Raw genomic sequence first — 13,974 nt, forward strand, 5'->3', positions numbered from 1 at the left:
CATATTTTTTAGAAGATACAGATGCTTCCGCTCCTGTTACCTGTACCGTCACTGGTACGAACTATGAGTAACCACGTCTTTCCAGCTCTCCAACAGCGTAGATGGGATCGTTTTTATGCAAATTCAGTTAAGAAGCTGTTGAAGCGCCATTTCGGAAATGCTAGAATTATCAGGTGTCATCTCCCAACAGCCTGGCCATCCCGATCACCTGATGTTAATCCGTGTGACTTCTGGCTGTGGGGATATCTGAAAGATGTGTTCAGGGTTCCGATTGTAAACTTAGCTGCATTGAAGGCACGCATTGCGCAACACTTTCTGAACGTGACCCCGAAACTCTTCGATCAGGTGTGGTACACGCTATTTCTCGATTTCAACTTGTAGAAAACGGTGGAGAGCATATTGAACATGTTTTGCGCCAATCACACGGACATTAATAATCCGATTTGATTTTGATTGATGCTTTTTGTGCGGTTTTTGGCCTCAGGACAACTGAAAACCGATTTTTCCCATCCCATGTGATATGACCTTACTGTGGTGGATGGGCTTACGTAACTAACAGTACCACACCTGTACACCCATGCACACTGAGTGATACAGTTTGTTTAACGTCAAACGTGCACCTTAGGCATTGCTGTATGATTCATTTCTCATTTGTAGTCGACCACTATTAAATTATGGTGCTTACAGCTCCATCTATTGCTTTATTTTGTAACTATTTATTTTTCTTCTACCATACATTTTCTCCCTTCTCTGATAATATACCGGTGCAATTTGACGTCATTCTGACCAGTAGATTTATTTCCACAGTGGTTTGAAAGCTTAAATTTAATTATTATCACACTTCCCTGTGGTACTCCGAATATTACCTTTACATTTGTAGATTTTGTTCCGTTAAGAAGGACATGTTGAGCTCTATCTGCAAGAAAGTCTTCATTCTGTAACCGCCCTGTTAAATTTTTAAAAGCTTAGTCAGTCAGTGTCGTAATTTTGAAATGAGAGTTCGTATGGATGTCGCGTGATAAATATTTCGCATGAAGAACCGTTCCGACAGAGGCAAAGGTCAATTGTAGAAATTAAGTCACTGAATATTAAAAGTAGTGTTACTAAGGAATACACCCAACTGATTACCCAAAATAAGAGGGCACGTACATTCGCGAGTGAGTGGTTCAAATTAGAATTAATGGTGTAAGAGAAATGGGTTACACGTATAGTTACGTCGGTACACACTCGGTTGTATGCGAATGTACGATAACGATAGAGGAACGTACATTCTAAGTACCATCATTCCCCGGGGACTGGGTAAAAATAATTGTGGATAAAATGCATTTACTCATCTCAGAAAGAAAGTAATCGAACTTGGTGATTAAATGAAAAGAAAGACTGCAGGTTCTGAATGTCGCCGCAGATAAGACCTAAATATTAAAATTGACGTACTTCCATTGTTGAGTAGCGCTCGTCACCTCCATCTAAATTCTCCATAGAAAATTAAAATAATAATAACCTTCCAGAGTTACAGGAGCTGGGATCCATGGTATCGTAAATGAGAAAGTCCCTTTGTTTCAGAAGTTGCTTTCATTATCTAGCACAATATTACTAGTAATTACACAGCACGTCTTACTACCAGGACATGAGAGCAACAAAAGGTAACTATTGCCAGAACCAATGAACGAAGAGCGTAAATCTTCTTTTGTCCATCAGTGTTAAATACTTTTCAAATTAATCTTTGGTATGAGAGTCGAATTATGTTGTATACATTTATCAATGAGAAAAAAATTGTTAAGTTCCTTTATATCACCCCCTTGGGCGAATTGTCTCAAGAAATGTCAACTTCTGGGCAATAAACCCAACCAATTTACACACTGACAGTCCTTTCACTCCTTTACACACGTCATTGAAGTGTCTTTTAAGGGATTTCTTATCACCACTTTGCTTACATAGTTTTGGTACTGGCCCTGGCACATAGCAATGAAAACAGAACATACACGCTAGGGTACACAAAATATACACTAACTTACATACTATACACAAAAATAACTGCATCGTCCTATACGTCAAATACATTATTATTACATTACATTATATACAAGTCCATTGTTCAATTCTTTACGACAGTTTGCAGCGTCATTGTTAATGTGTACAAATAACATTTTCCGTAGCACGTTGAAAACAAAATTACATTTCACAAGTCTTTTCTATGATTCTACAATTACATTTTTCCTGAAAACAAAAAAAATTCACAAGAACGTCGCATATTTTTGAGTGTCGATCCAGGGTATAGGGTTAGCAAGGGTATCTGGAGTGGTAAGTCTGATAAATTCTTCCTCAAAATTGCTTATGCTCCTCACTACGTCCCTCTTTTATACCAGTATCTATTTGATAGCGTCCCAGTATATGTCCTTTATGGCTTTTTATTGTTGTCTCATAACGGGCGAGATAAACATATACCAAATAAAATTTACAGAGATTAGTGCTTAGTCTAACTTAACCCTAACATATATTGTACATAAACATAGGTATTGTTCTGCCTTTTAAGTTCAACGAACAACCGGCCGCAGTGGCCGAGCGGTTCTAGGCGCTACAGTCTGGAACCGCGCGACCGCTACAGTCGCAGGTTCGAATCCCGCCTCGAGCATGGATGTGTGTGATGTCCTTAGGTTAGTTAGGTTTAAGTAGTTCTAAGTTGTAGGGGACTGATGACCTCAGAGCCATTCAACGAACATGGGTGTGGTTTTTATTTCGTAACGTGGGATGTAGATCATGAGCTGTAGTGGTAAGACTTTATGAGGTGGGTCAGGAAATTGTGTCTCTAGATCTCTTTGCACTTTGATGAGTGTCCATTTGAAGGCAAACTTTGCTTTCCGTTCAAATTGTCCTCCTGCTTCGCGCCGTCAGTCAATAATAATAACCACACACGCAACAATGAGTCTGGCAGCACGCTACTCACCGTTTGGCGTCCGGTAGCCGTGCGCCCACCTCAGGGTAGCGATGTCGCGCATGCCGGTCAATACATCTTTATGAAGTGTTTCGTGCAGCGTTCGCAGCATTTGCGAAACTACTGCAACCGCTTTAACTCGTCGTACACATTAGATGCGAGAAGGGACCACAGGGCACCTCCCACGTTCACTGCATGAAGGTAAGTACAGCACTTTATTGTTGTTTACCTTGCCAGCGGCACACTGTCCTAGAGACAAACACACGTACCGTAGCAGGCTTCCTCGATTCACCAAGTCTTCTTTATTTCCAAGCAGAAGGCTCGTGGTATAAAACTTGTTCTCACTTGCCTCCATGCGTATAAATGACTGTCACTGAATAACTCACTGTCACTGAATAACTATACAATGTCCCATTCATTTTTACCGTTCAAAAAAACAGTAGCTCATGAGACCACTGGCTAGTTTTTAGTAGTTTATGCCCACGTTCGTTATTTGCTCCTGTATTCTCTTTCAAAACTTTATCGTTGTATAAATTGCTCAAAATATTTCATTATAGAATTTTGTAGGTGAACTCAGAAAATATGTGGCTCTGGTAGTACAGTTCCTGTTTGCGATCATATCTTACATCTCACAGGGCATAAGAGAACACATTTTCGAGAACAACAGCACTTCCCTAACCTAGGATCGTGCTACAAATGCACTTAAACATCGAAACGACTAAAAAAATGAATGTACCAAAAGTTCTTCTAGAAATTGTCTCCAAATGAGGCAAAATCTGTGCATTATCCGCCCTCGAGTTACTGTGGGGGGAGAGGGGGGGGATTTCATCTTTATATCACCCAACATTGTAACAACGCATAGTACACATATCAAAAACAAGTAGAATGAAATAATGGTTCAAATGGCTCTGAGCACTATGGGACTCAACATCTGAGGTCATCAGTCCCCTAGAACTTAGAACTACTTAAACCTAACTAACCTAAGGACATCACACACATCCATGCCCGAGGCAGGATTCGAACCTGCGACCGTAGCGGTCACGCGGTTCCAAACAGAATGAAATAAAAACATAAATAAACAAATCACTACACACACTTATATTCACACATTAATAGAAAATTGTCCACCCCCGGTAGCTGAGTAGTCAGCGCGACAGAATGTCAAACCTAAGGCCCGGGTTCGATTCCCGGTTGGGTCAGAGATTTTCTCTGTTTAAGGACTTGGTGTTGTGTTGTCCTAATCATCATCATTTCATCCCCATCGCCGCGCAAGTCGCTGAAGTGATGTCAAATCGAAAGACTTGCACCCGGCGAACCGTCTACCCGACAGGAGGCCGTAATCACATGACGTTTACAATAGGAAACTAAAATGCTAGGTAATACGAACAACACACTGATAATGAAGTTTGGCTGCTGTACGCTGTATTGCTTCCTAAGTCTGTATGTTTGTACATCTTTTCATGTTCATCATTGTATCACTGGTATGTGCACAATTCTTTTTTTATATATACTGTTTTATACTGAACGTGATCTTAGTCACTCCCTACTTTACTTCTTCCACAAAATATCTTCAACTCAGATTGGATAAAATATTATAAACGCAAGAGAAAATCAGTGTACGTATTCTCCTAAAGTCAACACAGATTCCTAGTACTTTCATGCCGAAGAAAATCTCTGGTGTTACTGAGCTTCAGGTAGTGTACTTCTCAGTGATGTTGGAAATATTTTATAACGTAGATCGTAAATCGTAGTGACATTAGTGTAACTTAGTTGCTTCTCATCACCAGTTGAAGTCTCGTAGCATCTTGATGAACGCCACCTCTAAAGAATTGTATTTCTTTTGGCATTACCTAATTTCTTTGCCGGTCAGTTTCCTGTAACTTACATCGTACATATTCCTTTTTTCCTTTTTTTTATTAGTATGAGAGAGTGTGTTGAGTTTGCCTCAGATAACGTTTACAAATCGTACCTCAAAAGTGTATTTGCACTCTAACGAGTGTATAAAGTTAAAAAACTATTTGTGTTTCAGTAAGATCACACTAGTTTTCATTCATAGGTTATATGTTTAGATGCACTTTGCTTAGATTAGCTTGTCATGCGTATGGTATATACCGCGCTGAACTTTCATTAGCAGCCAGAAATCATTTCATCATCGCAGCATTCAAAAAAAATTAATACCGTTTTTCACGATGTATTCACAGATAATGCCTAGTGGTGTGGATACGTCAGAAAAAAATATCCTCTCTCGGGACCATATACGTATGTAGTACCTTACGGAGTCCAATATTTTCTGTATCTTACCCTGTATTTTACAATCTTGATTCACAAGTGGCATAAAAAAACTTACAGCTACTTTGTTCTGAGGTCTGTGCCAATTGTTCACTCTAGAATCCTTCGTACATAAACTTAAAACTAAAATACCTCTGTGATCATAAACTATTCAGACAAACCTTGCAAGTACACCCTGTGCTTACATTGTTAGTCACCAATTGATGTGTATGTCCTAGCTTGCTTGTGTATTGTGTATACAGTGACTGACAAATGTAAATAAAGGTAGTGAAATGCTCTGATCCAGGTAGCTGCATAAAATAGACTTACTTTACCCTGATCGTATTTCTTCTTTTTTCCATAGGTTACTTATTTCACTTGTGTGCATAAATAGATGTGAAATGTGATACTTAAACATGGTAGAATTTCTTCAAGTCTCTACATTTACATCTACATTTATACTCCGCAAGCCACCCAAAGGTGTGTGGCGGAGGGAACTTTACATGCCACTGTCATTCCCTCCCTTTCCTGTTCCAGTCGCGTATGGTTTGCGGGAAGAAAGACTGTCTGAAAGCCTCCGTGTGCGCTCTAATCTCTCTAATTTTACATTCGTGATCTCCTCGGGAGGTATAAGTAGGGGGAAGGAATATATTCGATACCTCATCCAGAAACGCACCCTCTCTAAACCTGGCGAGCAAGCTACACCGCGATGCTGAGCGCCTCTCTTGCAGAGTCTGCCACTTGAGTTTGTTAAACATCTCCGTAACGCTATCACGGTTACGAAATAACCCTGTGACGAAACGCGCCACTCTTCTTTGGATCTTCTCTATCTCCTCCGTCAACCCGATCTGGTACAGATCCCACACTGATGAGCAATACTCAAGTATAGGTCGAACGAGTGTTTTGTAAGCCACCTCCTTTGTTGATGGACTACATTTTCTAAGGACTCTCCCAATGAATCTCAACTTGCTACCCGCTTTACCAACAATTGATTTTATATGATCATTCCACTTCAAATCGTTCCGCACGCATACTCCCAGATATTTTAGAGAAGTAACTGCTACCAGTGTTTGTTCCGCTATCATATAATCATAGAATAAAGGATCCTTCTTTCTACGTATTCACAATACATTACATTTGTCTATGTTAAGGGTCAGTTGCCATTCCCTGCACCAAGTGCCTATCCGCTGCAGATCTTCCTGCATTTCGCTACAATTTTCTAATGTTGCAACTTCTCTGTATACTACAGCATCATCCGCGGAAAGCCACATGGAACTGCGTAGAGTCCTTTGATTTTACCTTTGTGACGATACGCAAGTAAATAACATCCATCGTGCGGAATGTGTACAATAATGTACGGACCAGTATACCTTATTTGCCACTTGGCGTTTTTCTTGGCTAAGAGAAGATTTCACATGGGTCTTAAGTAATACTTTTCCTCTAACCACAAAATAGCTGTTTGTCAAAGTGTTTCTTACGGCGTTGAGCTTGTTCTGTATTGGAGATCAATACCTGTCTTACCTTGGATCGCCCCCATGACTATCCGTAATCAACATTGGGGAGCATAATAAGACCACGTTTAGTTTAACGCCCCATTATTAGTGTTTGTAGGTGTTTCGTTTGTCATTTCTATAATATTCACTTCCGACGTGTTGTTCCTCTTTTGCACATTCCGATCATGATTCTGCCCTGAGTTTATAGGCATAATATTGTGACTGATAAGATTGATCACTAATTAGGTACTGCCACTACATATTTCGTGGGTCTTATCAATATGAGAAAAAATATAAGTTCCTTTATAAATCCAATTGGAAGTCTTCACCGATATCCCGTAAGCTCATGCTTTTTTTTTTTTCATTAAAGAGCAATGCGGGTCAGTGTCAAATGCCTTAGGGCAATTCCATAGTTACAGGTGTTACATGTACACAACTTAAAATCAGGAAAAATAATGTAAGGAATAATATTTATTGAATTTAATATTGAAAACTTTTAAGGGTTACATTATATTTCATGTGACTAATGTTGATACTGGAATTGTTTTATTAATCTCCTGGTTATTAATCAAAAAAGTAGTGTTACGGGTGTTACCAAAAGTAGACCTGGCCCCTGTTATGAGTTAGGGAATTCTCTAATTTCTGCAAACTTGATGAAGCTTTTATTCTCGTAAAACAACTGTTAAGAGGTATTGCCCCAAATTTTATTTTGAAATATAAATTTTTATTTTTTTGGACATTGTAACTCAGTATATACATATTTTTTTCTGTTACGGGTGTTACATTAAATGTTACAGGTGTTACACAGATGTATCAGATTTGATTCTTGAAGGAATAAATCTACCTCTTACAATTGCATCAAAATTAAAGAAGTACTGTAGTTTATTTGGAATAAAAGTATGTGCTTAAGAAAACATATTTGAAGGATAAAGCTATTTATCACATAAAAAATTTTGTTACAATTTTATAGTACAACTAGGCCAAGATATCATTACTTACATTTACCTAATTTTGTAGGCCTAATAAATTTATGACAAAAATGTTTTCTTATTATTGATAGCTTTAAAAACTTCATTTAATAATCTTTTTCAGCAACATCCAACACAAAATTGAACTCATAGTACGAACGGTTACCTTGTTGTTTGATTTCTGGTGTTACCTTAGATAGTACTTGACTGAATTTCACAAAACTAACATCAGTTTCATCTAGTTTAAAAAGTGTTTTACTTTTTCCTACTGACATCAGAAACATTATTTTCACATCCTCCTCTTCATCAACCTCACTCTGGCAGATTCCCAAGTAACAGTATTGAATTTTGGATAGGGTTGGCTTCTTTTTATCACTTGCAATGTCAACCAAGACAAATAACCCAAATTTTAAATCAGACTTTTCAATTTTATTAGTTAGGCTTAACTCACAAGCACTTCCAATATTGTCTTGTGATTCAGATAGTGAAGCAGTCTCCTGATCAGAATCATCAGAACTGCACACTTCATAGAAGTTTATGCATCTTTTTGCAAGTAATGTTTTAACTTTGCCGTCCTCAGAAATAAATACTGACACCCTTGTCATTAATGACTCTGCTGTTTTTGAAACCAGCAAATCAGTTGTGTTATAAGGCCAAAAGTGATGTCAGCCCTGGATTTGTGGAATCGCTTGTAAATTTTTCCACCTTTCATCCAAAATAGGAATGTTATGCTCCTATCTTATCAACCCATAGTACCTTAAATTTAGAAAAATTCTTCAGGTGTAGTCATAAAACTCAATTGTGTTGTTAATAATAATTTTCCTAGATCTAACAGCATGTCCACATGCTCCTCTTCAGTGCACCTTCAACGCCATCCATGGCTGCTTTACCATGTGAACTGGCAAAAAAATTCCACTCAACTGTCAATCCAAAGTCTCTCTCAAAATAACATAGATTGGACAAAGTATATTTATTTTTGAACTGCCCAGCACAGTACATTGTTAAACATAGGCTCTTATGAATGACTAGAATTTGCCTTAATAAGCAGTTTACTGGGCCTATATAAAATTTAAAACTGAGGTTATAAATATTGTTGTTCTTGGAAAAGTTAGAATGGAAAACATAAACTAAATGTAAAGAATTTTGAGCTTAATTATCTTTTTAGGAGAACGTCAGTTGAATCAGGTTAATGCTCTAATTAACTTTTATAATGTAGGTGTAGTGCTTAAAAAATGTATGGAGAGGAATAAAAATTTTAGTTTTCATGCTTAAAACTGTTTTCATATGTAATAAACATAGTTAAAAAACTTTTTTCATTCATAATAATACCCTTTGATTATAATTTAAATGTAGGGCCTGGGCCTACTAAGGATGAAGGTGGCATTAAACCTTCCAATTCAAGTTACGGGTGTTACGCATGTGTTAAGTAACACCTGAAACGAAAATTAGTAACACCCGTAACAGCTCTAAGGGTGTTAAATAAGATTTCAAAATGCCATGTAATGGTATGATATTGTAAAACATGTGCATAGCCTCACTTTTGCAGAAAGGTATTGTACAGAACAAATTTACTAGATTACAAATTAAACTTTTGTATCTTTTTTGTTACGGGTATTACAAGCTGCATATATATTATAAAACTAACAGAATAAAGAAATGCAATTAGCTTACTTCAACAAAACGAATTATTATCAGCTATAACAATGTTGACTTCAATATTCTTTGCAACAATAGAACAATCAGCCATAGATAACACAACTAACACTCATCTGGAAATAGCATAAAACATACCTCTCTGTGGTGCCATAGAGTAGTGCACTTTAAACACTTAGTGAAGGTAGAAATTTATTTTTTTCATATTCACGATTATTTTGCAATGAACAAATGTACTTTTTACATGGCATTTTTAAGGTTATATTTGTAATATTGTCATTTTAATTTTTTTGTCACAAAGTCTCTTTAACATGGAATGACCCCTTATAGAAATCAAGGAACACAACATCAACCTGAGCACTTTTGCCCACTGCGTTATGGATCTCATGTAGGAACAGAGCGAGCTGAGCTTCGCAGGATCTCTGTTTGCGAAATCCTCTCTGATTTTTATATTCATTTTCCAAGAAAGTCATAATACTTGAGCATAAAGCATGTTCCATATTCTACAGCAGATTGACGTCAACGATATAGGTCTATAGTTGTGTGGATCTGTCTTACGGCCTTTCTTAAAAACGGAAATCACCTGCGCTTTTTTCCAGTCGTCAGGTACCATTTCGTTGCTCAAGCTATCTACGATAAATTACTGCTAGAAGGGGAGCGAGTTTTTTCGCATAATCTTATAGGATCTTATAGGTATCTCATCTGGTCCTGACGCCTTTCCACTACTAAGCGATTGTAGCTGCTTTTCATTTCCGCATTGGTTCTCAATATCTGCCATCTCGACGTTCGTACGACGATTGAAATGAGGGACAGTGTTACGATTTTTCGCGGTGAAACAACTTCGGAAGACCGAATTCAGTATTTCGGCCTTCTCTCTGTTATCTTCCGTTTCGTTGCAAATGTGGTCGCGGAGAGAATGAATAGATGATTTTGACCCACCTACTGGTTTTACATACGACCAAAATCTCTTAGGCTTTTTACTCAGGTCGGTTGACGTCTTACTTTCAAAATCATTGACCGCTTCTCTCATTGCTCTCCTTACGCTCATTTTCGCTTCGTTCAGCTTTCGTTTGTCAGCTAGGTTTTTACTTCTCTTGAATTTGAGATGAAGTTCTCTTTGTGTACGCAGCGCTTTTCTAACACGGCTGTTAAACCGTGATGAATCTTCCCCATCCCTTAAAATCTTACCGGAATATACTTGTCTAGAGCATAATGAAGGGCACCTTTGAATCTTTTCCGTTTGTTCCCCACATCTTCGTCCTCATCACAGAATATTTGATGCTGACTGCTGAGATATTCTAAAATTTGTATCCCGTCCGTCATAGATATTGCCACAGCCTTAAGAACACTGATACCTTCCTCTGTCTTAACTGATTCGATAAGTTCAGGTCTGTTTGTTGCCAGGAGGTCTAAGACGTCACCCTCACGAGTTGGTTCTCTATCTGCTCAAGGTAATTTTCAGACAAGACATCCAGAACAATGCCAGACGAATCCCTGTCTCTGCCACCAGTTTTGAAGGTATAACACTCCCAATCTATACCTGTCAAGTTGAAGTCACAACCTATTACAACGACCTGATCAGGAAAATTACTAATGCTATTCTGCAAGTTCTGTCTGAAGCGCTCTACAACTGTACTACCTGACACTGGTGGTCTATAAAAGCATCCGATCACCATTTTTGACCGTTCTTTGATACTCAGTTTCAGCCAGATTACATCTCATTCCGTATCCGTGATAACTTCGCTAGATTTTGTCGAATTTTTTCCTGCAATAAACACGCCTCCACCATTGGCGGCTAACCTATCCTTACAATAAATATTCCAATCTAAACTTAGAATTTCGTTGTCATTGACATCTAGTTTCAACCATCTTTCTGTTCCCAATACTATCTGTGCATTATAACCTTCAGTAAGCGATACTAATTCTGATACCTTTCCTTGGATGCTCCTGCAGTTTACTAAAACCATAATAATCTTTTCTATCTGTGATCTGCGAGGACCAAGATTCTCTGAGGTCACTATGGGTGATTTAACAGGCAAATCGTCTTTGATCCCAAGGGAGGAGTTCTGTAACCTTTCATAAGCCACTTAAGGTCCACCCTAGACTACACCTAATGCAAAAGAAACAACTGATTTACTCAAATTGCCTGGATTGGATGATGTGTGTAATGTGTAAATTTTGACCTTGTACTGCAAGATAGATACAGTAAACCCATTCTTCCAATAGGTAGACAAATGATCATGAGACCAAGGGCTATCTAAATTACTTAACTCATTATTTCTGTGATCAACAGAACCTGACATATGACGCTCTGCAAAATCTCGTTTTTGCTGGTGACTTTTTGGAGCATATTGATAACGTGTGCTATTGTGCACCGACCGATGAAATGAATTACAGCAGTAAAAGGAGACCTGTAACAACCAGAGGTAGCACAACCGCGAAAACAAGAATTTGGGGTAGAATATTCAGGAATGGGCAGTTATCCAGGAAGTAAAACCAAAGACGACTTGAACTACTTGCTCATGCTGAAGACGTGACTGTAATATGGGGGAAAGGAAAGGGCAAAAGACAATTCAGTAAGGTCTAAAAGTGAATAATAATAATGACAAAACTGTCTTCAGTCGTTACATGTTTATTGTTACCACTATTTAAAATGAGCTAAGCTACGTTTTCAGCTTTACTGTGTTCGTTCAGGTGAACTGGCTTTCGAACCTTGCACTAATTTAAAAATATAATAACTTTCGTCAAGGAATTCAAAGCTACCATTGCAGAATGACAGCTGATGGGTGTGGCCAAGGTTAGTTTACGGAACCGTAATTTCGCAATACTAAAAGGACCAATGAGCAACAGACAATGTAGTTTTCTACACTTGCACTGACAAGCCACTACGAGATTGAATGCTGACTGGTGGCGTTCTGCAAATGAAACACAGTAAGGAAAGTATATGAGAAGAATAGTGACGAACGGGGGTTCATTCCATCGATGAAGGCGATGGAACCTTCCATCCAAAACGTCATCATTCACAATTATGCTTCTCTAACCACTGCAGCGCGATTTTTGCCTTGTGACATGAGATAACGAATGTTGACACTTTGGCCACCAAATTCGTTCACTCTGAAGTCGGTGGAACACATATGGGGTGCTATTGGACGCCAGCTCCACACCCACAGAGCAGTGGCTCATAATTTATGGCAATTGCGTAATTCGTGACTAGATATTTGGTGCCACGTTATTGTCGTTGTGATCTTTCTCCTGTAGCACCACATTTCAAAAGCTCTCACCCCGTTCTCCTCTGAACTGCTTATCTAACAAGTTTCACTTCTGCACAAGGCTACAGTCCAGACAAATACCTTCAAAAAAGACTTCCTAACACTTATCCCTTTCAGACTCACTGATGCAATTGTGCAGATTAAATTTTACTGTCTCTTCTTTGCAACAGAATAATTTTTTTCCTACGTGGAAACCTCATGAACACTTTTGTGAATGTTCAGTCTTTTTATCATGTACAAGTACTGCCAAGTATTGGTCTTCACTGTAAAAATCTCAACAACGCACTATAGTAGTGCAGAGCAACTTGTGGCCGCCATAATACACAGATGTGTTTTGTTACTTGTGTTCTACAGTGTAAATGAATATTATTATTGTTATTTTGCATGGTAATTCTTGAATGATCAGTTTGTTTATTAAAGCAGCGAATATTTCAAAATTAGTTATTTTAGTCCATAAAAAGAAGGAATGACAAAGTACTTTTTGAAAGTGGGTACATAATTTTGTGTAAATCTTGCATCTAAAATGACTGAAAAATCACCTAAGGGCGTTACAGCATAAAGAAAAGTTTTCTTCGTCCAGAAGAAATAGAGGTGTGAAAGGTTTAAACTGATATTAGCTGTTAATAAACTCCTCTTTTTTTATAAATACTTCTCTTGCTATTGCCAGTCAACATTTTGTATCCTCTCTATCTCGGCCACCATCAGTTATGTTACGACCCATAGCATAAAAATTCTTCTACTATTTCTAGCGTCTCATTTAGAAATCTCATTCCCTCACCATTCGACCACATTCCTTCACCCTTGTTTTGCTTTCATTGATGTTCATCTTATATCCTTTCAATACACTGTGTATTCCGTTGAAATGCTCCTCCAAGCGCACTTCTGTCTCTGGCAGAATTCCGGTGTCATCGTCAAACGGCAGAGATTTCGTTCCTTCTCCCTGAACTCTAATTCCCTTCCTGCATATCTCCTTGGTTTGCTTCACTGCTTGCTCGATGTGCAGATTGAATAATATTGGAGATACCTACGATCCTGTCTCACTCCCTTCTGAATCCCTGCTTAGCTTACATGCTCCTCACCTCTTATAGACGGCTTTCTGTACAAGTTGTAGATACCATTTCACTCCCTGTATTTTATTCCTACTCTCTTCAAAATTTCAAAGATTATATGTCACTTAACATTGTCAAAAGCTTTCTCTAAATCTAGAAATGCTATAAACATAGGTTTTTCTTTCTTCAATCTATCTTCTTGGATAAGTGGTACGATCAGGCATCTGTGTTCCTGTATTTCTCTGAGACCCAAACTGATTTTCCACATTGTTGCCTTTTACCAGTTCTTCCACTCTTGTGTAAATAACTTGTGTCAGTATTTTTCATTGATGACTTATTAAA

Source organism: Schistocerca serialis, chromosome 10 (genome assembly GCF_023864345.2).
Source record: "Schistocerca serialis cubense isolate TAMUIC-IGC-003099 chromosome 10, iqSchSeri2.2, whole genome shotgun sequence".
Classification (NCBI taxonomy): Eukaryota; Metazoa; Arthropoda; class Insecta; order Orthoptera; family Acrididae; genus Schistocerca; species Schistocerca serialis.